The following is a 23,692-nucleotide window of genomic DNA, read 5'->3' as shown; positions in this document are numbered from 1 at the left end:
CACCTGCCGCAGGTGGGACATGGCTCCCAGCTCCAGTTTCAGACGAGGGGCCCGAGGGCAGGGCTGGGGTGGGCGCTCCAGGAGACATTGTCAGGGCACCCCTGCCCCCTGGGAGCCTTCCCACCGCCCTGGGCACTCTCCTGGCTCCAGGGTGCTTCTGCTCTAACCACCGGCACCAGCTCTGTTTCTGGAATTTGGTAGTGGCCTTTCCAGCAGAGACCAGCTGAAGGGTCCTGGGCAGCCCGGAATTCTCCAGAGCTCAGCCCAGGCCACCAGAATCTCCCTGTCCTGTAACGGGCATCCCCCGTTCCCTCTCACCTGGGCTGCGGGCCGTCCCCCAGCTGCCTGCAATGAGGCCACCTCGCCCACGTGGCCTTCTGCCTGCCATCAGGCATGGGAGGGACGGGGAACTGCAAACCCCCAACACTCCCTCCCAGCGAGAGCTTGGAGGCGTGTTTACTGACGTCCCACGGAAAGCACCGTGAGCCTGTGCGCTGCCCTAGACCCGCGGGGAAGGCTCTCCTCCCAACGTGGGTCCACACGCCCCTTCCACCGCAGCGTGAAGAACGCAGAGCAGCACAGGGCCCTCGGCGTCCAGACCCCAGGCTGAGCGGGCAGAGGCCAGGGACCCAGAGCAGGAGGGCGAGGGGGAGAGGGGCTGGGCAGCTCGGCCCCGCGCCCGCCCCGCGAAGAGGCCCCCGGTCAGCTCACAGCCACCCACGCGGGCCCGGTGCCCACCCGCTCCAGAGGCATGCCCACTCCCCAAAGAAACGGTATTCAGAGAGCTGGCTTTGAGCATTTGCAGAAGCAAAGACAACGAGCTTCTCTCAACAGAAAAGAACCTAGGTCCAAACTGAGTCCAAAATTGAACAGAGTATGCTCAAATGTGGCCTCTCTCAAAGCACTGCAAATAAACTCATGACCCCCGATGCGGGGCGTGAGTCCCCCGCCACGGAGGGATTACTAGCATGCGCTCATCAGCCACGCGTCTGGAGAAAGAACTTGGCCAGAAAGGGGAAATACGAAATAAAAGAGAGTCTTTATAGCTAAGAGATTTCTGAGTGAGCCGGGTGGTCATTCCAGAGGCTACCTGAGGCAGGTCTCACGCAGGCACGTGCCACAAAACGTCACAGTAAATGTCACAGTAAATGAAGCTTCAAAGAGTGCTCCGAAAGTGGACCTTATCTGGGAATATATGTAAGTCTGTTTCCCCAATACGACACAGGTAAACTCATTTATAAATTCCCCAGTCATATCTTCTCCTTTTATCGGAACCTTTAATTTTCGACTTACCTGTTAAGCATAGTCTCAGAGAAGAAAAGCCTGCGGATCGTTCCTCAGCCCGCCGAGGCCCGAAACCCGGCAGATACGCAGCCAACTCCTGCTCTCCAGTTCTCGGGCTCATCCCGGGCAACCAGCTGAACCATGAGGGTGGACCGGCCACCCCCAAAACCAGGAGATCGTCAGCTGCAAGCGGAACAACCCCACTGCTCTGCCCCATACGATCTACCTCCCCTCTCAACCTGGAGAGTCAGAGCGGGCACCGCCCAAACCCTCAAGGCTGAAGATTGAACAAAAATGGGGGGGCGGGGAGGATGTAACCCCTGACCAAAGCAGACCTGTTGGTACTGCAGCAGTCAGACAAGTAACTTGAAACACTGATACAAATACTAGATTATTTTAATTTTTTAAAAAAATTTTAATTGAACACATCACACAGACTGCCCCTTTCTTTGGTTTTTTAAATAAATCAATTTTATTGGTACATATTAATAAAGCATAAATCCATCCCAAGTGTACAATCAGTGGTATTCGGTGTAATCACCTATTTGTGCACTCATCACTCCAGTCACTCTTAGAGCACTTTCATTATTCCAATAATAATAATAAACAAAAAAACCTCATCACATCTCCATCTCTCTATGCTTCCCCTGCTGTACATAGCTGCTATTCTTTTTCCTTCTCTCTAGTATACTTATATTTATATTTTGCGAAAGCAGCACAGACTGCTTCTGAATCCGTCAGCTAAGGACAGAAAATCACTGCACTCATAAGCCAATATTTGCTTTCTTGCAGGGGCCCAGAGGAGGAGAGCGACAGAATTCTGTGGCACCGTGGAGCCAAGGCCCTGCCTGAGCCCCCTAGATCTGGAGACCCCTGAAGAGGGGTGGGCAGTCGGCACTGGGATGTGAGAGCCTACAGGGTCTCAAGTGAAGACCTGAGGCTGCAGAACCTGCCGGCGTGGACCGGGTCTGGGGCCCAGAAGCGTGAGCTGGGTTAGGGGCGCAGGCGCAAACCGGGTTCTGAGGCCTGGGGTCTGAGGGTCTGAGGGCAGAGCTGGACCTGGCAGGGAGAGCGTGCGGAGGAAGGAGCTTGGTGACGAGCGGGAGATCCCAGCTGCGGGGCTCACCTGCGCATCCCGCCAGGGCCAGGCTCAGCAGCCATGTTCTGTAGCAGCAGCCTCCGTGCCCTGCCGGGCAAAGCATCTGCGGCCCTGGAACAGCATGTGGGAGGGGCGAGGAGGCCTCAAGAGGCGACTCAGGCGGGCCTGTTAGTAAGGCACATTAAAGCAAGAGGACAGCCCAAGCTGGTGATGTGGCTCGAGCATAATAACAATCTTAAGACAAAGGCAACATCCCAGTCTAAATAAAGGGTGCAGGGGGAAGCAGATATGGCTCAAGGGATAGGGCGTCCACCTACCACATGGGAGGTCCGCAGTTCAAACCCAGAGCCTCCTTTCCCGTGTGGAGCTGGCCCACGCACAGTGCTGATGCGCGCAAGGAGTGCCCTGCCACGCAGGGGTGTCCCCCACGTAGGGGAGCCCCACGCACAAGGAGTGCACCCCGCAAGGAGTGCGCCCCGTAAGAAGAGCCGCCCAGTGTGAAAGAAAGGTGCCTCTGGTAAGGATAGAAGTGGCCACAGAAGAACACACAGTGAATGGACACAGAAAGCAGACAACTTGGGGGGGGGGGGGAGGAGAAATAAATAAAATAAATTTAAAAACATATCTTTAAAAAAAATAGAGGGGACAGGGGAGCAGATGTGGCTCAAACGGTTGAGCACCAGCTTCCCACATAGGAGGTCCTGGGTTCGATCCCCGGTGCCTCCAAAAAAACAATCAACAAGCAAGCAAACGAGAAAGCCAACTCAGGGGAGCCAGTGCGGCTCAGTGGTTGGGGGCCGGCTTCCTGCGTATGAGGTCCCGTGTTCAATCCCCAGTCCCGGCACCTAAAAAGAAAAAAGAGAGGGCAGTGGAAGAGGCTTGGCGCAAACGGGAAGAAGAGAAGAAGGCTTGTTGGCAACGCTGCCTGGGCTGGGGTTGTCCTACCAGCCCTACCAGCCCCCTCCCCGTTGTCCTTCCAGGAACCCCAGCCGAGATCCCACCCCAGAGCGCCCCCAGGCCGGGTAACTCTCCTGCCCTCCTCTTGGAGCCCGGGATTGAGCGACGGAGCCCCGCGTGGGGAAGGGGCCCTGGCCCTGGCTGCTGAGGACAAACCCAGGGCAGCCCCCGGCCCCCGCGGCGCGCCCCCCGTGCCCCGGGAACTCCCGCCGGCAGCGCGGACCAGCCTCCCCGGCCTCGCCATCACAGTCTCATACAGCAAAGCAGGGAGCGACCCCGCCTGGACTCAGGATCAGAGCCCCTCGCCCCTCGGCCTCGCGTGCAAAGCCCTCAGCGCCCCGCTCCACGCACACTGCGCGCCGCGCGGGGGCCCGAGGCTCGCGGGGCCGCACCAAAGCCCCGCGGCCCGGCGGCGTAACCGCGGCCTGCGCTGCCGCCCAGTGGCCGCGCCGGGAACTGCCGCGACTGCTCGGGCGGCCAAAGGATCCGACGACGCAGGGGCTCACAAGTCTCAGCAAACAGGACAGAGTGAGGAACAAATGTTTTCTTTTCAGCACCCCACGCTGCATCTTTAAATACCTTGACTTGGCAAGGAGAGGGAGAAATTGATGCCGTAACTCTTTCATTCCTTCTCAGGAGCAGGTCATGGAGAAAAGGAGTGGAAGACAGAACTAAAAGGAGGAGCGGAATGGAACTTTCAAGTGCACAGACGCCCTGACTCAGTAGTTAAATGTTGGGGATCCTGTCCTGTATACACTCACACAAAGGTGCAACGGTAGTTGTTGCAGCAGTACTTGGAATAGGAAAAAAAAAAAAAAAAAATAGAAACGTGTGTGTGTGTGAGCAAATTTTCCAGAAAGGAACTCATGTGTGCAGATATAAGTTTTGTTACTGTCCTGTAATTCACTTTTATCTTTTCTGGGAGTCTCCACACCTCCTAAGAGCAGAAAATGTAACCACGGCAATTTCCGGGTACAAGCAGGCACTAGTGTTTAAACAGTTGATCCACAAGTTCTCCTTCCCTTCTCTGCCCTCTAGGTCTAGGCGCCTGCCTCGCCTCACAGATTCAGGGGAATCAGATGAAAGACTGCCAGGTCGCCTCTGCACCCGGGTCCCCAAATTCCACCTGGAATGTTCTATAGCACCCCCATTCTCTACGTCTAGCCCCCAGGGGAGGAGCCACGGCTGCTCCCTTCTTGGAAACGCTGGTGGTTTTCCTGTGAACTTCCTCTCCAGCTCTCCTCTTCTGCCTTCTCAGCTCTATCTTAAGAAGAGAGGGGGAAACTGGATGTATAATTGGCTCAATGTTTTCTATCTTACATCAGGGATGAGACTCTTTAGCGTAAAATCCAGGAATGTAACGCGTTTCTTCTCTGATTCCACTGTGACAACTGCCCTGAAGTACCAGGTATCTCCCGTCTACATCCCAGACGCCTCTGGGAGAGGGACCAATCACAGAAATGGGCTTCAACACTCAGGCACGCCAGCACACACGCCATAAGCTCCTACTGTGTTGTGCGGTATGTCCAAGCCCTAAATACCAAGGGCCTTGAGCTCATCAGAAGCTGCCTATGGACCAGAAGCAGCAGAAAGCTTTTCTTTAAAAATGGGGGGGAAAGGGTCTGTTTAATCAGCTTAATGGCGACAGATAGAAATAGTAGAAAGCCGTGGAGAGTCCAGTCACAAGTGCCCTATCTCATACCCTGAGCCCAAGAAAGACAGGAGACACTCAAAACCCAGGTTTTATCTTTGATAGGGAAGGGGCAAGCGTGACACGACCTCCCAGCCTCACTCATGCTGCATCTCCATGCTCTGTTCCCAGGGAGGCATGTTCCTTTGGAGAGGTTGTTTGGTTTTGTCCTTACTTTACCCTCATCACAAGCAGTACAATTTTCTGAACTGGAAGTTTATTTCAATTATGGCAACTTTTCAGCCATTAATTTTCCAAATGTTTTCTCTCCCCTGTCCTCATGATTTTTCTCACTCAAGAACTCCTTTTGGATGTAGGTTGGAACTTCTCAATCTCTCCTCCATGGCACTCAATGCTTTATTCGCATTTTGTGTTTCTTTTTCTTTCAGAGCCGTGTTACGTGTGTTTTTTTTCCCCTCTGTGTCTTAGTTTACTTATCTCCCATCAACCAGTCTAACCTGTTGTTAATCCTGCCTTTCATCCTTTTTCTTTACCCAATGGAAATATTTTTCAAAACTACCTGTTCTTGTTTAATAATCTGCTGCTTTCAATGCAAGGAGGCTATTCCTCCTTACTTCTCTAAACATATGTAATATGATGTTAAAATTAAAAAGAATATGCAAAAATTAGACCCATCAACCACTGCAAGGATGTTAAAACGACTGAGTTGTTGGGCATTACAAAGGATTTTTAGAAGAGATATCTTTGGAGAGAGTTGTTGGAGTGCACTGAGTTCCATGGCCCCCAGAGAAAGGATGCAAAGAGAAGCATTTGCCTCAACCCCGAGTCTAGTGGTCCTAAGCAGAAAGATTAGAATGTGCTCCCTGGCACTGGAAAACGAAAAGAAGAGGCTCGCTTTGAGTTGACCAAGGGGTCTGTGAAGGCAGAGCAGAGAGCAGGGCGGGAAAGCCAGCACCCTCCCCTGTGATGGAGGGGGGAAGATGCACGAGGATTTCCCATGGACCCAATATGGGTCGTGTGGAAAAGGACATCATGAAGATTTTTTAAATCCTGCCCAAGAGATTGACATAAAACCATGACTCAGACATCTTATATGGAGTTGCCATGAGAAGACCAGCGACTGAGGAAGAAAGCTACAGCTGGAAAAAAACAAGTTCACTGCCTACATGGCAGGAGTGTGGTTTGACAGCCTGAGCAGGAGAGCACAGAAGAACCCAGAAATGTGCCCAGAGAAGAGTCAGCTTTAAACCTCAGCCAGCCCCAGGAGCCCCAGGCCAGCTTTCAGGTGTTCCAGTCAAGTGAAAATTGTCCTGACTCCCTTTCCCTTCTCCGCTCCTTGAACTCCAATCTCAGCTGGGTCCACAATGGCGGCCCCTGAGAGGAGGAGGTTAAAAGAGAGGAAGGGGACTGTGGGCAGATGGCAGAGTAGGCAGCTCCAGGGCTCCGTCCTTCTACCCGAACAACTATACAGGCAGAAACTGTCTGAAACAACTGTTTTGAAACTCCAGACTAACACTGTATATCATCCAGGGAAGAGTGGGAAGAAGCAGCTTAAAAGTATGGTAGAGAACAGTAAACCACTCTCTGCATGGCAGCTACCAGTGCCCATCCCACACGCCCATGGCAGGACACCGTGGGGCGTCACAACTGGTGACGAAACGAACATAAAAACCCTCTTCCCCAGGACCAGGGACAGGCACTGCCGATCACAAATCATGGCTTTTGATTAACAAATTTGGAGAGTTGGATGCCAGGCTTTGAGGGTAGCCTTTGTTTGAACCTGCCCCAGACAAAGTCCTGTTTGCTAGGCTGCCAGAGTGCAATGTAGCAGAAATGGGCTGGCTTTTTACAGTGGGGATTTATGAATGATAAGCTTACAGCCCTACAGAAATAATATAATCAAAATATCCCACCTGCAACAGGGTCGCACCCACAGGAATGGATAAGCTCTAAGGACATGATTTTCTGGGGTCCTCAAACTACCACAAGTGTGGCAGAGGAGACTTAAAGATACTTCGCTTTCTCAGGACTGGGGGGAGAGTTAGCTGAAGGGCTGCATTCCCTGGACAGTTCAGGAAAGCTCAGCTTTCAGGAGCCATGGAGAAAGCGCTTGGCACCCTTCCTGATCATCTCCCCAGGGCACTTTGGAACCACTCTGCGCCCCCTTCATGGGTCCCTGGCCCTGTTTCAGCTGGGAAAGACTGACCTGAGAAAGTCCTCTCCAGTGAGCCCCTCCTCCCAGAATCTGCACTCAAGGCAAAGGCAGCTTGAGACGATGAGAGCAGTGTATGCCGCTGGGCATGGGACTTGCCCGTCCAGGTGATGCCCTGTTGGAAGATCACCTCCCAGGATCCCTCGCTCAGAGCAGAAATCCAGCTCGGTCGGGGCCGCAGGAAACCCCCGCGTCTGCCCAGTGCCTGTGCCCTCCCCTCACCTGCCTGAATGCCAAGGATGGACTTCGGAGAAGGCACAAGAGGAGGAGCCAACAGCACCAGAGGTTCATGGCCAAGAAGGCGCTGCTGCAGGAGCAGGGGCTGCTGAGCACCCCCCCCCCCCCAGAGCCAGGCTCCTCCCCACCACCCACCCCGTGGAAGGCTCTGCCAGGCACCCAAGCTGCCAGCAGTAGGAGGTGGCATTCACGGGTGGAGTTTGGTGATGCCCCCTGCAGCAAAGCTGTGGCTCCTGACTGTGAGAAGGTGGGCCTGCGACCCCGCGGGCGGTGAGCAAGCTGGCCAGCTGCTCCTTTGTTCCTTACCATGGCAATGTTCTCTGCCACAAGGACAAGCGGGCGGAGATGCCCATCGTCGACCACTGCACAAGCTGTGCCCTTCCAGGTGGCCCAGAAAGAGAGCCCTAAGCCCCCAAGGGCAAGCGGGGTGGGGGGCGCACGCCGCACAGGGCCTTCCGGACCCTCACTACGTCCACCCTCGGAAGCAGACCCGGGACCGCTCCTGTCCCCAACCTCCTCTGCCTGCCCCGCCTCCTCACGTGGGCCCAGGTCTCTCTCAAGGACCCGGCCCTGTAGCTGCTGCTCGAGAAGATCCAGGTGGGCCAGCCCGGGGGCTCGTCAGCAGAAGACGCCACGACGGCCACGGAGCAGCACCTGCTGGTGGTGGAGCCGCCGGAGCAGCAGGAGGCGAGCGGCCCACGCCACCTCCCCATCCCAGGGCGGACGGCACTGCAGACATGGCACAGTATAGAGGGCAAGTAATGGCCCGCGGACCTGGCCGGGGCACCGGGGAGGGGCGGGGCAGGAGGGGGGCGAGCACAGGCTCTGTGTGTCCCCCCGGGGTGCACGTGCAGGTCCGGGTGGGGGCACACCAGGCAGGGTTGGAGGAGCGGGGACCCCGTTGTCCCCTCTTGGCTCCCTCTGCCCGCAGCACAGCCCCCATCTCTCCAGGGCTGTCGTCCTCTCTCCTTGACACACATGGCTTTTGCTCAAGGGATTGCCAGGTGGACTATCTTCCCAGGCCCAGCAGGACTGGAGAAGCCACCAACAGGCTGTCCCTGGCCTTCCCTAGCCTGGAATCTCCTGCAGTCCCCACACCGTGCCTTCTGGAGGGACGACGGCTCCCTCCCTGGGGGTGGGGGTGGGCGAGCCCGTCAGCGTCTCCCCATTCTGGGAGCTCCCGCGTCGCAGCTCCGGGACTTGGGGATCCTGTGCGTGTTACCACCCCCCCCCCCCGCCTCCTGCCGTCGTCTCTGGATTCATGGTAAACATGCTGTGACGTTATGGAGAGAGGCCTTTCGAGGAGACATTTCGAGTCTCCATCTCTGAACTGGAACTCTGGGCTGAGCCGTTGTGAGAGCTCAGAGCTGCATGGCGTGGCCTGTCCCCTCCCTGCCAAGCAGCGATGGAATGGCACAGCACACGAGCCTCCGATGGGAGCTGGGCCCCTCACAGGCTGGGCACCAGGTCACCGGGCTCAGCTTGGGGACGAGGGAAGGCGGATGAGTGCTGGAAGGAGACTGTGGCATGTTCATTTTGACCCAAATCAGGAACCGCCCGTGCCCGCCCGGCTCTAGACTCTTAAGCAGAAGCCTGAGGAACAAGACAGCCACTTGAATTGTGGCTTCTGAGCGGAACCACTCGAGGCACCTTTATTTCTCAAGAGTGGGGCCACAGGCTGGGGCAGGGTTTTGGCGGCTCTGCCGAGTGTCCCCCAACTCGGGGGCTGGTGACCCTCTTGCACTACGGCTGGCCATCGCGGTGGTGGTTGGGGCTCCTAATTTCTAAAAATGTTCTCCAGCTCTCATCTCGCACCCCTCTTTCTTCTTCTCCTGAGGGGGCATTTTGGGGTGTTAGGGTAGCCAAGAGCTCCAGTCACACAGACCTTGGTTTGAGCCCCAGTTTTGCTTGACACTTGGAGCTCTGGGACCTCCTGCAGAGGTGTGCCTTCACCTCAGTTTCCTCATCTGTAGAATGGGGATGATGGTAAAGCCTCCCTCATAAGCTCGTTGTGAGGACTGAAAGTTCCGCCCTTAGCGCAATGCCTGGCACAGAGGAAACCTCGAGGGGAGTTGTTATTTTATTTTTTAAGGATTAATTTTGGCCTCTTCCAGATAAAACCTCAAACATCAGCTTTGGCCCAGACAGAATGTTCTTGCCTGGATGTTCCCGCAGTGGGGCTCAGGTGGTGGTGAGAACGCAGCGTGGGCCCCCACATTTCTAACCACTCTCCCCATCTTTGCTCCCAGTGTGCATTAGCTGTGGCCACCAGCTGTGCTTGCTCCTTACCAGGTCCCTCTGCTGAGCTCAGGAGTAACCGTGGTTCTTCGTGTTAGTCTCAGCAAAGAAGCAGGGGCTGGGAAGGTGGAGACACCACTGAAATTATACTACCCCACTTCTTAGCGGAGGAGTCGGCTCTGGATAAACTCTGGGTCGTCGGAGGTCTCCGTCCCTGAGCCCCTCCCTCCCTGTCAGCACAGCCGGGAGCTGACCGGGTCCTTTCCTGCTGGTAGCCCTGGCTCCAGGAATTTGTTCCTGGGTTCCTGAAAAATTCCTAGGGCCTCCCAACTCACAGCTGAGCCGTAGCTTCTCTCCCTTGGTTTGTGGGTCGAAGAGCTGACCAGGAAGATGGGGCCGTGACCAGTGGAGAAATCAGTTTTGGCCATTTTACTGCAAGTCAGGATTGGAAATGCCGTCTGGCTCCGTGGAAAGCCTTGTGGTCTGAAAGCTTAGGGCCTGGGTGCTGCACACAAAACCAAGTGTTCTGCAAGATCTGTATCACCAGAACCCCTGCCAGCCTGGACTTAGAGGATCAGAAAGGGGAGAGATAGAAGGAAAAACGACTTCAAAGGCAGAAGCACGGAAGTGGAGGTCTGGACGGAGCACTTCTCGGGCCAGGAGAGCGAGCCCACCCATGTGTGTGGAAAGGGGGAGTAAGCCCCAGCCCTGAAGATGGCCAGCCTTCTGTCCCAATGTTCAGGAAAAACACTGCCACCCAGGCTTCAGAGAGGGTGGGGCATGTCCCCCCACGACTGGGGAGAACCTGGCTGCCACCCCACTGTTCTGCTGTTCTGAGGGGGTTGAACCTGTGCCCCAAAGATTGCAGAGAGTCTGGCCTCCGCTTCAGCTTTCTCAGAGGGTGGAACCTGTTGTCTGGGGACTGGGGACAGTCTGGCCATCACCCCAGTGTTCTCAGAGGGTGGGGCCTAGAGTTCACCCACCCACCCAGATGCTTGATGAGGGTGGAAGCAAGACCATGGCTGCTGGGCAAGCCCTTGCGAGGGCTGGGGGCTGCTGCTCCATCAGGCCCAGCGGCCAAGAAACCACAGATAGTTCTCAGGCCCTGAAATCTCATGGAGTACGCCCTGCAGGTTTTCAGAAATGTTTGGGACCCGCGACTCCCTATTTTCCTTCCAGTTTCTCCCTATGACAATGGGAACACGTATCCTATGACTCTGCCTTCTTTGTGTAGGGGAATTGTGCCCCAGGGCAGAACATGCCCATGACTGAGTTTGCTGATACTTTTGCACTTAATATTATCACTGGAATGATTTAAGGCCTCTTGAAATTCTGTGATGCCGTGAATGTATTTGCATATGGAAAGGACATGTCTTTTTTTTTTTTCAGTCCAGAGAGTGGAGCATGATAGCTTGAAGTCTTTCTGAACCCCAGAAAATTATGTTCTTAAAGCTAACCCATTCCTGTGGGTGTGAACCCATTGTAAATGGGAACTTCTGATTAGATGACTTCAGGTAAGGGCCTTTGATTAGATTACTTCAGTAAGGCATGGTCCAGGATGGGTCTTAATCTCCTGGAATCCTTCATAAATGAGATGAATACAGAGGAATCTACAGGAGTGAAACCCACAGAAGCAGAGAAAAACAGCCTCCTTTCTGGAGAAGCCAGAGGAAGCCAAAAGGTGAAGCAACAAAACCCAGGAGAGAAGGGAGACCAGCAGATGCTGCCGTGTGCTTCGGCATAAGACAGCTGATCTTCAAGGAGGAAGCACTGCCTGATGATGCCTTGATGTGGGCATTTTTACAGCCTCAGAACTGTAAGTTGTTACGCAAATAAGTCCACATTGGAAAAGCCAACCCATGTCAATATTGCATTTTGACAGCCTAGCAGACTAAAACACAGGGTAACCTCTGACAGCACGTGAGACCCTCCATGCTTGAGCCTTCCCTGCCCACCCTCCATGGTCTGCTGCTGCTCAGCCCACTGCAAGCGTGAGGCACCCAGGAGAGGAGATGACCCCAGCCCAGAGGTGTTGGGCCAAGGTGGCTGCAGATCTTCCCTCTCAAAGCAGCCTCCACCTTCACCCACAGGACCTACGTGGTTCCTCCTGGAGACAGGTCTGTGGTTTCTAACCCATTCTCATTATTGAGCGCGGTTTTTTGCCTTGGTTTTATCACAGAACCATGGCCTCTGCAGTCAAAATTCTTTCGATCTAGGTTGAACTCCCAAAACATGGGCTGGCTCAAGAATACTCTTATCCAAAAGAATTTGAACAAAAGGACAAAGATTCAGAAGTTGATTGCTGATAACCCCTGGAATTGGGAAGGTCAAGAAGCCTGGGGACTAGACTGAGAGAGGCTATGTGAATTGCTAAGAAAGAAATGAAAACCGCCTGCACCTGGGGAAGAAGCAGGTGGCTGCAGAGACAGAGGGCTACAAGGCCAGAGGGAGCTCCGTAGAGTGGATGTGGCCACTGAGGGCGGTCCAGCAGGGCTGCCTCTAGGTTTTGGGGAGTCCTGAAGCATAAACAACTCGGCCCTCTGTATTAGTCAGCCAAAGGGGTGCTGATGCAAAATACCAGAAATTGGTTGATTTTTATAAAGGGTATTTATTTGGAGTGGGAACTTACAGATACCAGGACATAAAGCATAAGTTACTTCCCTCATCAGAGTCTATTTTCACGTGTTGGAGCAAGATGGCTGCCGGCATCTGTGAGGGTTCAGGCTTCCTGCGTCCCTTCATTCCAGGGTCTTGCTTCTGTTTCCTCTGTGAGTTTACTTCCCGGGGCTCCAGCTTAAGGCTTTGGCATGAAACTCCAACATCAAAAACCCCTAACTCAGGAAGCAGATTTGGCTCAACTGATAGAGCATCTGCCTACCACATGGGAGGGCCAGGGCTCAAGCCCAGGGCCTCCTTGACCCGTGTGCAGCTGGCCCATGCACAGTGCTGATGCGTGCAAGAAGTGCCCTGCCACGCAGGGGTGTCCCCCACGTAGGGGAGCCCCACGCGCAAGGATTGAGTCCCATAAGGAGAGCTGCCCTGCACAAAAAAAGTGCAGCCTGCCCAGGAGTGGCACCACATACACAGAGAGCTGATGCAGCAAGGTAATGCAATAAAAAGAGACACAGATTCCCAGTGCCACAGACAAGAATACAAGGGCACACAGAAGAACACACAGCGAATGGACACAGAGCAGACAACTGGGAGGGGAGGGAAGGGGAGAGAAATAAATAAAAAACAAATCTTAAAAAGAAAAAAAACCTAACTCTGTCCTTTACCATGATTTTTATCTGTGAGTCCCCACCCTACTGGCACAAGAGGTTTACATAATTACATAATTACTTAATCAAGTAAAGCTATGAATCCAATATAATCTAATATGACTGGAGGAAAAGATTAATTTACAAACATAATCCAATATTTCTTTTTGGGATTCATCAATAGTATCAAACCACCACTCACCTCTTTGTGAAAAAGAATACAATATTAGGCACAAAAGTGAAGATTTGGTTAGAAATCAGAAAGTAAATCACAACATGTTACAAACCACTTGAAATGCCTCTGTACTACTCTTTCTCTTACATTCTGGTGACCACATCTTTGTATGTCAATTTTGTTGTATCACTCACTGTCTTTAGACACAACAGAAAGTCGTGTTTAAATCCTTCCTCTAGTGTGGTTGGTTGAATTGTTACAGGAAGTTTAGAAAAATTCCTCTCATTTTCATAAGTGGATAGTAGTAATGTCTTGCATAGTTTTAGGATCTTTGCCAAGTTTGGAAAAACTTCTAAAGAATTTCCTTTACGTATGAACTGGAGGTTTTCAGGGCATTTCAAGTTCTTTGTGTTTGCATGTATGCATGTGTGTGTGTGTGTGTTGTGACTAAACTTAAAAACTTGAGCATTCTTTGAACTGATGACATCCACTGCCCAGTTGGTCATCTTTGTAGGGACTTATTATAAGATTTGTGTTAATTTAATGGGAAAGAACTTCTATTTTAATCTATGTGTAGAAATAAGACCACAGACTCATCAATTTTTTTTCCAACAAAGCTTTTGCTATTTACTTAAGACCTGTGTGCAGGGAGAAATGAAAGGGACTGATCACCAGTCAGAAGTCAAATCTCAATTAGTATCCATGAATTTTATGCATTCTTTTAATACAAGAGTATAATTAAAGATATCCTGATTGGTTCTTTAACTTTCTAGAACAATTTTAGGTTTACAGAAAAATCAAGCAGATAGCACAGAGTTACCATATATCCCTTTCCCCTATCCACAGCTTCTCCTATTATTAACGTCTCGCATTAGCGTGGCACACTTGTTACAAATGATAAATCAATATTGATACATTATTAGTAGCTAAAGTCCATAGTTTACATCAAGATTCACTCTCTGTGTTGTGTAGTTCTATAGATTTTGACAAATGCAAAATAGCATTTATCTACCATTACAGTATCATGCAAAACAGTTCCACTGCCTTGTAAAACTCCTGTTGTGCGCCACCTCTCTACCCCTGCCCTCTTCTTCCAGGCCCTAGCAACCACTGATCCTCTACCTGCCTCTACAGTTGTGCCTTCTTCAGAATGTCGTATGTTTCAAATCACACAGTATGTAGCCTTTTCAGACTGGCTTCTTTCACTTAGCAACATGCATTGAAGGTTCCTACATGTGTGTTCATGGTTTTATAGCCCATTGCTTTTTATCATTGAATACTATTCCTTTGTGTGGAGGTTCCACAGTTTATTCATCCACCTATTGAAGGACATCTTGATGTCTTCCAATGTTTGACAATTATAAATAAAGCTGTTGTAACATTTGTGTGCAGGTTTTTGTGTGAGCATAAGTTTTCAATACATTTGGGTAAATATTTAGGAATGGATTTCTGAATCACATGTAAGCCTATGTTTAACTTAAAAAAAAAAAAAAAAACATAGCTGCCCAACTGTCTTCCAAAGCAGCTGTACCATTTTGCATTTCCATATACCACATATGAAAGTTCCTATTGCTCCATATCCTTGCCAATATTTGATGTCATTTTTATGGATTTTATCCATTCTAATGGTATCTCTTTGCTATTTTAATGTGCAATTATCTAATGATATATGGTGTTGAGCATCTTTTAAGGTGCTTATTTTGGTGAAGTGGCTGTCCAAATTTTTAGCAAATTTTTATTTCATTTTTAAAACAATTTATCCAAGTATGTCATTCATACCTGAACATATAGAAACAATAAGTGTGTAGTAAAAGTTCTGAACTAACAAAACAAACATGTATAACATCATTCAGGGCTCCCATACATACACACACACACAAATACCTTCCATTATTTTGAAACGTTTTTAACAAATTATGGAAGAGCATCATCAAAGTATTGCTAGTAACTATAGCCCATATGTTATATTTGGTGTATTTTTCTCCAAACTCACCCTACACCCTATTATTTTTTTTTTAAGATTTAATTTATTTATTTCTACACACACACACCATTGTTTTATGCTTGCTGTCTGCTCTCTGTATCTGTTTGTTATGTGCTCTCTGTGTCTGCACATCTTCTTTTTCTTTTAGGAGGTACCAGGAACTCCCATGTGAGGGAGGAATCCAATCGCTTGAGCCTCCTCCACTCCCTGCTTGAGTCTCTCATTACATTTCCTCATTGTGTCTCCTCATTGTGTCATCTTGTACCATTTTCCTGTTGCATCAGCTTGCTGTGCCAGCCCATTGTGTCAGCTCACTGCCTGGCTCCTCTTAGTTAGTAGACACCAGGAACTGAACCTACGTCCCATGTGGTAGGTGAGTGCCCAACTGCTTCAGCCACATCCACTTCCCCCTATTATTTCTTTTTACTCATAAACCATATAATTTATCTAAAGTGTACAATCAATGGCATTTGGTATAATCAATTACTCCAAAACAATAACAACAACAAAAAAACCACACTCATACCCATATGTTATCACTACTAATTACAAATCCCATGAAGTGCTTTCATTTCTATTCATTTCCAAACATTTATAAACAAGTTTTTACCAGTTCTGCACAGGTTAAACCTTAAACCTCCATTTCCATTCTCTACCACATTCTAATCTCTAGTGATTTATAATCTGGCTATGAACTCCATGAATTTGCTCATTATATTTAGTTCATAATAGCAAAAACATGCAATATTTGCCTTTTTGTGTCTGGCTTGCTTCACTCAACATAATGTCCTCCAGGTTCATCCATGTTGTCACGTGCTTCTTTTTTTTTTTTTTTTTTTAAAGATTTATTTATTTATTTAATCCCCCCCCCCTCCCCTGGTTGTCTGTTCTCGGTGTCTATTTGCTGCGTCTTGTTTCTTTGTCCCCTTCTGTTGTCGTCAGCGGCACAGGAAGTGTGGGCGGCGCCATTCCTCGGCAGGCTGCTCTTTCTTTTCACGCTGGGCGGCTCTCCTCACGGGGCACACTCCTTGCGCGTGGGGCTCCCCCACGCCGGGGACACCCTTGTGTGGCACTGCACTCCTTGCGCGCATCAGCACTGCGCATGGCCAGCTCCACACGGGTCAAGGAGGCCCGGGGTTTGAACCGCGGACCTCCCATATGGTAGACGGACGCCCTAACCACTGGGCCAAAGTCCGTTTCCCGTCACGTGCTTCTTGACTTCATTTCTTCTTACAACTGAATGCTTTTCCATCGTGTCTACATACCACAGTTTGTTTATCCATTTGTCAGTTGATGGACACCTGGGTTGTTTCCATCTTTTGGCAATTGTGAGTATCGTTACTATGAACATCGGTGTGCAGATGTCTGTTCGTTTCACTATGAACATCGGTGTGCAGATGTCTGTTCGTTTCCCTGCTTTCAGATCTTCTGGGTATAAACCTAGTAGTGATATTGATGGGTCACATGGCAGATCTGTATCCAACTTCCTTAGGAACCACCAAACAGACTTCCACAGTAACTGTACATTCTACATTCCCACCAGCAGTGAATAAGCATTCCTCTCTCTCTCTCCACATTCTCTCCAGCACTTGTAAGTTTCTCTTCTTTTAATAATGATCCTTCAAGTAGGTGTGAAAAGATATCCCATTGTAGTTTTGATTTGGATTTCCCTGATTATAAGTAATGTTGGACATGTTTTCACATGTTTAATTACCATTTGTATTTCTTTTTCTAGAAAAGTGCCTATTCACTTTTTAATTTGTGTTTTTATTTTTGAGTTGTAGGATCTCTTAATATATCATGGATTTTAGACCCTTGTCAGATGTGTGCTTTCCAAATACAATCTCCCATTAAGTAGGCTGCCTTTTTACCCTCTTCACAAAGTGCTTAATTTTGAGGAGGTTCCATTTATCTATTTTTTCTGTTGTTGCTCATGCTTTGGGTGTAAGGTTTAAGAGACCCCCACCTACTACAATTTCTTAGAGATGTTTTCGTGCATTATCTTCTAGGAGATTTATGGTCCTGGCTTTTATGTTTAGGACTTTGATCTCTTTTGAGTTGATTCTTGTATAGGGAGTGAAAAGGGTCCTCTTTCATTCTTTTGGTTATAGATATCCAGTTCTCCCAGAACCATTTGATGAAGAGATTATTCTGTCTCAGAAAATTAGACTTGGTAGGCTTAACGAAAATCAGTTGACCAGAGCCAAGGGTCTATTTCTGAGCTCTCAATTTAATTCCATTGATTTTAGCTCTTCCTTCTTTTTATTATGGGCATTAGGGCTATACATTTCCCTCTCAACACTGCCTTCACTGTACCCCATAAGCTTTGATATATTGTACTCTGGTTTTCATTTGTCTCAAGTTATCTACTCATTTCTCTTGCAATTTCTTCTTTGACCCACTGATTGTTTAGGACTGTGTTGTTTAGCCTTCATATATTTGCAAAATTTCCCCTATCCCACCTATTATTGATTTCTAGCTTCATTCCATTATGATCAAAGAAGGTGCTTTGTATAATTTCAATCTTCTTCAGTTTATTGAGGGCTGTGTTGAAAACCCAGCATATGATCTATCCTGGAAAAAGATCCATGAACACTTGAGAAGAATATAACCTGCTGATTTGGGGTGCAATGTTCTGTATATGTCTGTCAGTTCCAGCTTGTTTATCATATTGTTCAAGTTCTCTGTTTTTGTTGATCAGAGCAACAGAAGTCTAGGTGGGTTTTTTTTGTTTTTTGTTTTTTGTTTTTGTGGTGGTGTCTGCTTTCTGTGTCCATTCGCTATGTGTTCCTCTGTGTCTGTATTTATTTTTATTTATCCCCCCCAGCCCCCACTTGCAGCTTGTTTTTGCTGTCTGCTCTCTGTGTCCATTCTCTGCTTGCTCTTCTGCGTTGTTACTTGTCTCCCTTTTTGCTGCATCCCCTTGCTGAGTCCGCTCTCCATGGTGCTTGCAGGCCGGCAGCACTCCGCGGTGCTTGTGAACCAGGCAGCAGTCTATAGCACCCGGGCCAGCAGCTCTCTGCAGCGTGGGGGCCAGCCCGCCTTCACAAGGAGGCTCCAGGATACAAACCCAGAGCCTCCCATATGGTAGATGGGAGCCCAACTCTTTGAACCACAGCTGCTTCCCTAGGTGTTTTATATATTGATGTGAGTGGTATATTAAAGTCTCCAACTATTATTATAGATATGTCTATTTCTCCTTTTGGTTTTGCCAGAGTTTGCCTCATGTATTTTGGAGCACCCTATTTAGGTGCATGGATACTTATGACTGATATTTCTTCCTGGTGAGGATTGTCCCTTTTATTAATATAAAATGGCCTTCTGCATCTTATTACTTTTTTGTATTTAAAGTTGGTTTTGTCTGATGCCAGTATAGTTGTCCCTTCTCTCTTTTGGTTACTCTTTGCATGAAATATCTTTCCCACCCTTTCATTTTCAATCTATTTGCATCCTTGGTCCAAGGTGAGTCTCCTTCTGACAGCATATAGAGGGCTCCTGTTTTCTTATACATTCTGTCAGCCTATGTCTTTTGATTGGGGAGTTTAATCCATTATCACTCAATGTTATTACTGTAAAGGCATTATTTCAACCATTTTATCCTTTGTCTTTCATATGTCATATCTTATATTTGTCCATTTTTTTACCCTTTTGGTTACCCTTTCTGATAGTCTTCACTTCTATACTCTCCTCCAAGTCTTTCTTTCCTCTCTAGTCTTTTCTGGCTGCAGAATTCCCTTTAGTGTTTCCGGTAGAGGTGGATTCTTCTGTACAAACTCTCCTGCCTTTGGTTTCATCTGTGAATAAACATATTCACAGATAAAAAGAAACTAAGCTCACTGTCATATTTGAACGGCAGTTTAGCCTGATAAAGATTCTTAGTTGGCAGGTTTTCTCTTTCAATATCTTAATTACATCATACCACTGCCTTCTTGCCTTCATGGTTCCTGAAGAGAAATCCACACTAAGTCCCTTGTATGTGATGTTTCATTTCTTCCTTGCTGCTTTCATAATTTTCTCTTTATCTTTGGCATTTGGCATTCTGAATATTATGTGTCTTAGGGTAGGTCTATTTGAATTTATTCTGATTGGAGTATGCTGTGCTTCCTGGCCACATATATTCATGTCTTTCTTGAGAATTGGGATATTTGGAGCCATTATTTCCTAAAATACTCTTTCTTTTCCTTTTTCCCTTCTCTTCTCTCTTTATTTTTTTTTTAAAGATTTATTTATTTATTTCTCTCCCCTCCCCCCGACCCCGGTTGTCTGTTCTCTGTGTCCATTCGCTGCGTCTTCTTTGTCCACTTCTGTTGTTGTCAGCGGCACGGGAATCTGTTTCTTTTTGTTGTGTCATCTTGTTGTGTCAGCTCTCCATGTGTGCGGCACCATTCCTGGGCAGGCTGAACTTTCTTTCATGCTGGGCGACTCTCCTTACGGGGTGCACTCCTTGCACATGGGGCTTCCCTACACAGGGGACACCCCTGCATGGCACAGCACTCCTTGCGTGCATCAGCACTGCGCATGGGCCAGCTCCACACAGGTCAAGGAGGCCCGGGGTTTGAACCACGGACCTCCCATGTGGTAGACGGACGCTCTAACCACTGGGCCAAGTCCGCCGCCTCTCTTCTCTCTTTAGAACTCCCATAGTACATATGTTGATGCACTTCAGACTATCATTCAACTACCTGAGCCCCTATTCAATTTTTTCCATTCTTTTCTCTCTCTGCTCTTCTCTCTTTTCAATTTCAGCTGTTCTGTCCTCTTCATCACTGATTCTTTCTTCCATGATTTCAAATCGGCTGTTGTATGCTTCTATTGTATTTTTAATCTCACTTAGTGTGTATTTCATTCCCATAAGCTCTGTAATTTTCTATCCAAGATTTCAAAAACTTCTTTGTGTTCACCCAATGTCTTCCTAATGTCTTTTTTTCCTCTCCCCTCCCCCTCCCCAGTTGCCTGCTATGTCCATTCACTATGTGTTCTTCTATGACCATTTCTATCCTTATCAGCAGCACTAGGAATCTGTGTTTCTTTACGTTGTGTCATCTTGCTGTGTCAGCTCTCCATGTGTGCGGCGCCATTCCTGGGCAGGCTGCACTTTCTTTCACACTGGGCGGCTCTCCTTACAGGGCACACTCCTTGCACATGAGGTTCCCCTACACAGGGAACTTCCCTGCATGGCACGGCACTCCTTGCACACATCAGCACTGCGCATGGGCCAGCTCCACAAGGGTCAAGGAGGCCCGGGGTATGAACTGCAGACCTCCCATGTGGTACACAGACACCCTCTCCATTGGGCCAAGTCCACTTCCCCCTAATGTCTTTTATTTCTTTAGCCATGTTGTTCTTCAACTCCATGATTTGACTAAGAGATTTGTATGAGCCTCATTGATTAGTTGTTTCAAATCCTGTGTCTCATTTGGAGCTTTGATTTGTTCCTTTGCCTGAGTCATATCTCCCTTTTTCTTAGTATGGCTTGTAATTTTTTGCTGACATCTAGACATCTGATTCTAATGCTGAATTTACTCTGGTTTTCAATTTCTCTCTCTTGCCTAGGGATTTGCTGCTAAGTAGCTGTGTGCTACCACTGTTCTTTGACTCTTGGTTCAACTAGTTCTAAATATTTAGAATTGCCCCTGTTTGACTGCTCAAACCAGGGCTAAGGACCCAGTAATGAGGTAAAGGCCAATTTCCAAGGGCCTTGGAGAGAGAGGTAATAAAGGCACCTGATTGCCTCTTTTTGAAGTTTATTATTATTTTTCCCTTTGTCACGCACTTTTCTGGTTTACCAGCAGATGGCATACTTTGGCAGATTTCTCCATCTTTAAGTGGAAAATCATTTAGCAACTGTTTGAAAGAAAACCACACATTTGCATAATATGTAAGACTGATCCTTTCCCAGTCTCAGCTCCAATTGAATTTTCATCTTTTATGTGGCATTGCCTGACTCAAAGTCACAACTTATAGAGCCTTTTACTTCTTTTCCCCTTGAGTGCTGATCCTGAATGACTTTGTGAGGCAGAAATTTATTATCCATCCTGAGATTATCACATGCATAAGAAGTTTCTTGTATGAGGTGGGATTATTAGAGATTGAAACTTCCATGATGAATATAATCCCAAGGGGAACTGTAGCCAAGTCTTTCATCACCTACCACAATAAGCTGGAAATGAACTTATATATGAGAATTGCTCTAGAACTCTACCATAAGATGCTGATTATTGGGGCATCAACAAGGTATATGAAATTGGACACCGATTCCAGAATGACTCATGATCCTGAGTATACTACCTGTGAGTTCTACATGACCTGTGCAGACTATCCTGATCTCGTGGAAATCACGGAGAAGATAATTTTAGGAATGGTGAAGCACATTACAGGCAGTTACAAAGCCACCTGCCATCCAGATGGCCCTGAGGGCCAAGCCTACGAGATTGACTGCACCCCACCATCCCAGAGAATCAGCATGGTTGAAGAACTTGAGAAAGTCCTGGGGGTGAAGCTGCCAGAAACTAACCTCTTCCAAACTGAAGAAACTCACAGAATGCTAATTATACCTGTTTGGCAAAGGCTCTTGAGTGCCCTCCACCTCGGGCCATAGCCAGGCCCCTGGATTAGCTCATCAGGGAGTTTCTGGAAGTGGCTTTCATCAATCCTACCTTCATCTGTGATCACCTTCAGATAATGAGCTCTTTGGCCAAGTGGTGTCATTCTAAGGAAGGTCTAACAGGGTGCTTGAGCTCTTTGTCATGGAGAAGGAAGTCTGCAAGGCCTGCACTGAGCTGAATGGCCCCATTCGACAGCAGCAGCTTTTTGAAGAACAGGCCAAAGCCAAGGCTGCCGGTGATGATGAGGCCATGTTCATAGATGAGAACTTCTGTCCCACCCTAGAATACAGGCTGCCCCCAACAGCTGGCTGGGGCATGGGCACCAGTGTGTCACTATCTTTCTCAGTCTCCAGTAACATTAAAGAGGTACTTCTATTTCCTGCCCTGAAACACAAAGACAAGAAGAAGAATGTAGCAACTACTAACACATTGGAAAGCACAGTAATTGGCACATCGGTCTAGAAAATAATTTGCACATCATGTAACTCGGGCATCTTTTCATTTCTGCAAAACGGCAAGGTCTGCAAGGGAATTCTTGTGTGTTACAATTCATTTGATTACTGCAATTCAGTTCAGCCGCCAGAAGAGAGAAAAGGAATTTAGAATTCTTTTTTACTTCTCACCACCAAATAAACCAGTTGTCTCTAAAAATATATATGTATATATATACTCAGATTTATCAAATTATATCACAATTAATTCATGACTGAGAAATGAACCAGATTCTTTCACCTTTAACCCAGTCTCAGAAATTTCAATTAGAAACTTTTTTTAAAAATGCATACAATTTCCATATTATTTGGGTTCTAATAGCACCAGTTCATAAACAATACCAGTGTTTATAACCATAATACATTGCATCACATTTACAATACTCTTTAGTTGTTTAGTGTTTGTGGAGAAATCCAGATTCTTACCATGAATCAAATATGCCATTCCCCAAATTTCTTCTGTAGGAGCTGCATTTGTGACTTCAGAGTAAATCACAAAATTAGATTCATTAATTTTAGATAGTTGATACATTATCTGGTTTCAAGTTTCAATATTTTTAATGCCTTTTTAAATTTTAAATGGCATTTAAATCAAAATCCCCAATTTTGGAATAAATGTTTTGGTGGACAAATGGTTTTTAAAATGGCTCATTAGTCAAAGAAAGAGTGGGCCCATCTCCCATAGACTCCCATCACCAACAGTGCACACATCTCTAAAACCTGGTCTGTTTTTTGACAACGTGTTTACAAGACCCCCCATCTCCCTGCCTCAAGCTCAAGCTTCTTATCAATTCTTCAGCTTCAGGCTTTTCCTTACCAATCCAAAATTAAACTTCTCTTTCAGAGAAGGAAGGGCAAGGGAAGGGAAAGGAAGAGAAGCCAGGGAATTATTGGCTTAAAAATACTACAATTTATATACTTTTTAAAAAATATATTTTTTATTGAAGTATTTCATTTATAAATGAACATGCACAAACAATAAGTATATAGTAAAGATTGTGAACTTAAAAAATAAACATACATAACAACACAGAGGGGTCTCATACATCACCCCTCCACCAACACTTTGCATTGTTGTTATTACAAACTACGCAAGAGCATCGTCAAAATATTACTACCAACTATAGTCCCAATCTTACATTTGGTGTATTTTCTCCCAACTCACCCTATTTTTCAAAATATATTTTTATTACAGATGTTATGAATTTACAAAACAATCATACATGTGTAGATTTTCCATACAACACCACTTCACCAACACACTACACCATGGTGGAAAATTTGTTACAGATTATGAGATAATATCATCAGACTATTACCACCAACCAGGGTCCATAGCATACTTTTGGCACACTTTTTCCATACCCCCACATTATCAATATAGTAAATCTTTGGCATTGATGCAAGAATATTATAGTATTGCAGTTAACCAGTTAACCACAGTTTATAGGTCATACCAATTCAATTCATATACTTTATAATTTCAGACACAGACATCC

At 47.6% G+C, this 23,692-nt stretch overlaps 2 pseudogenes; both read left to right on the top strand.

The window, feature by feature from the left end:
* The first annotated feature begins 7,279 nt into the window (after positions 1–7,279).
* On the top strand, positions 7,280–8,202 carry LOC111760290 (apoptosis-enhancing nuclease pseudogene; annotated as a pseudogene).
* A 3,436-nt stretch (positions 8,203–11,638) lies between these two features.
* Positions 11,639–22,164, top strand: LOC101422868 (lysine--tRNA ligase pseudogene; annotated as a pseudogene).
* The last annotated feature ends 1,528 nt before the right edge of the window (positions 22,165–23,692 follow it).

This window comes from Dasypus novemcinctus, chromosome 4 (assembly GCF_030445035.2).
Source record: "Dasypus novemcinctus isolate mDasNov1 chromosome 4, mDasNov1.1.hap2, whole genome shotgun sequence".
Lineage (NCBI taxonomy): Eukaryota > Metazoa > Chordata > Mammalia > Cingulata > Dasypodidae > Dasypus > Dasypus novemcinctus.
The sequence above is the reverse complement of the archived record's forward strand: the minus strand, read 5'-3'. Positions and strand labels throughout refer to the sequence as shown.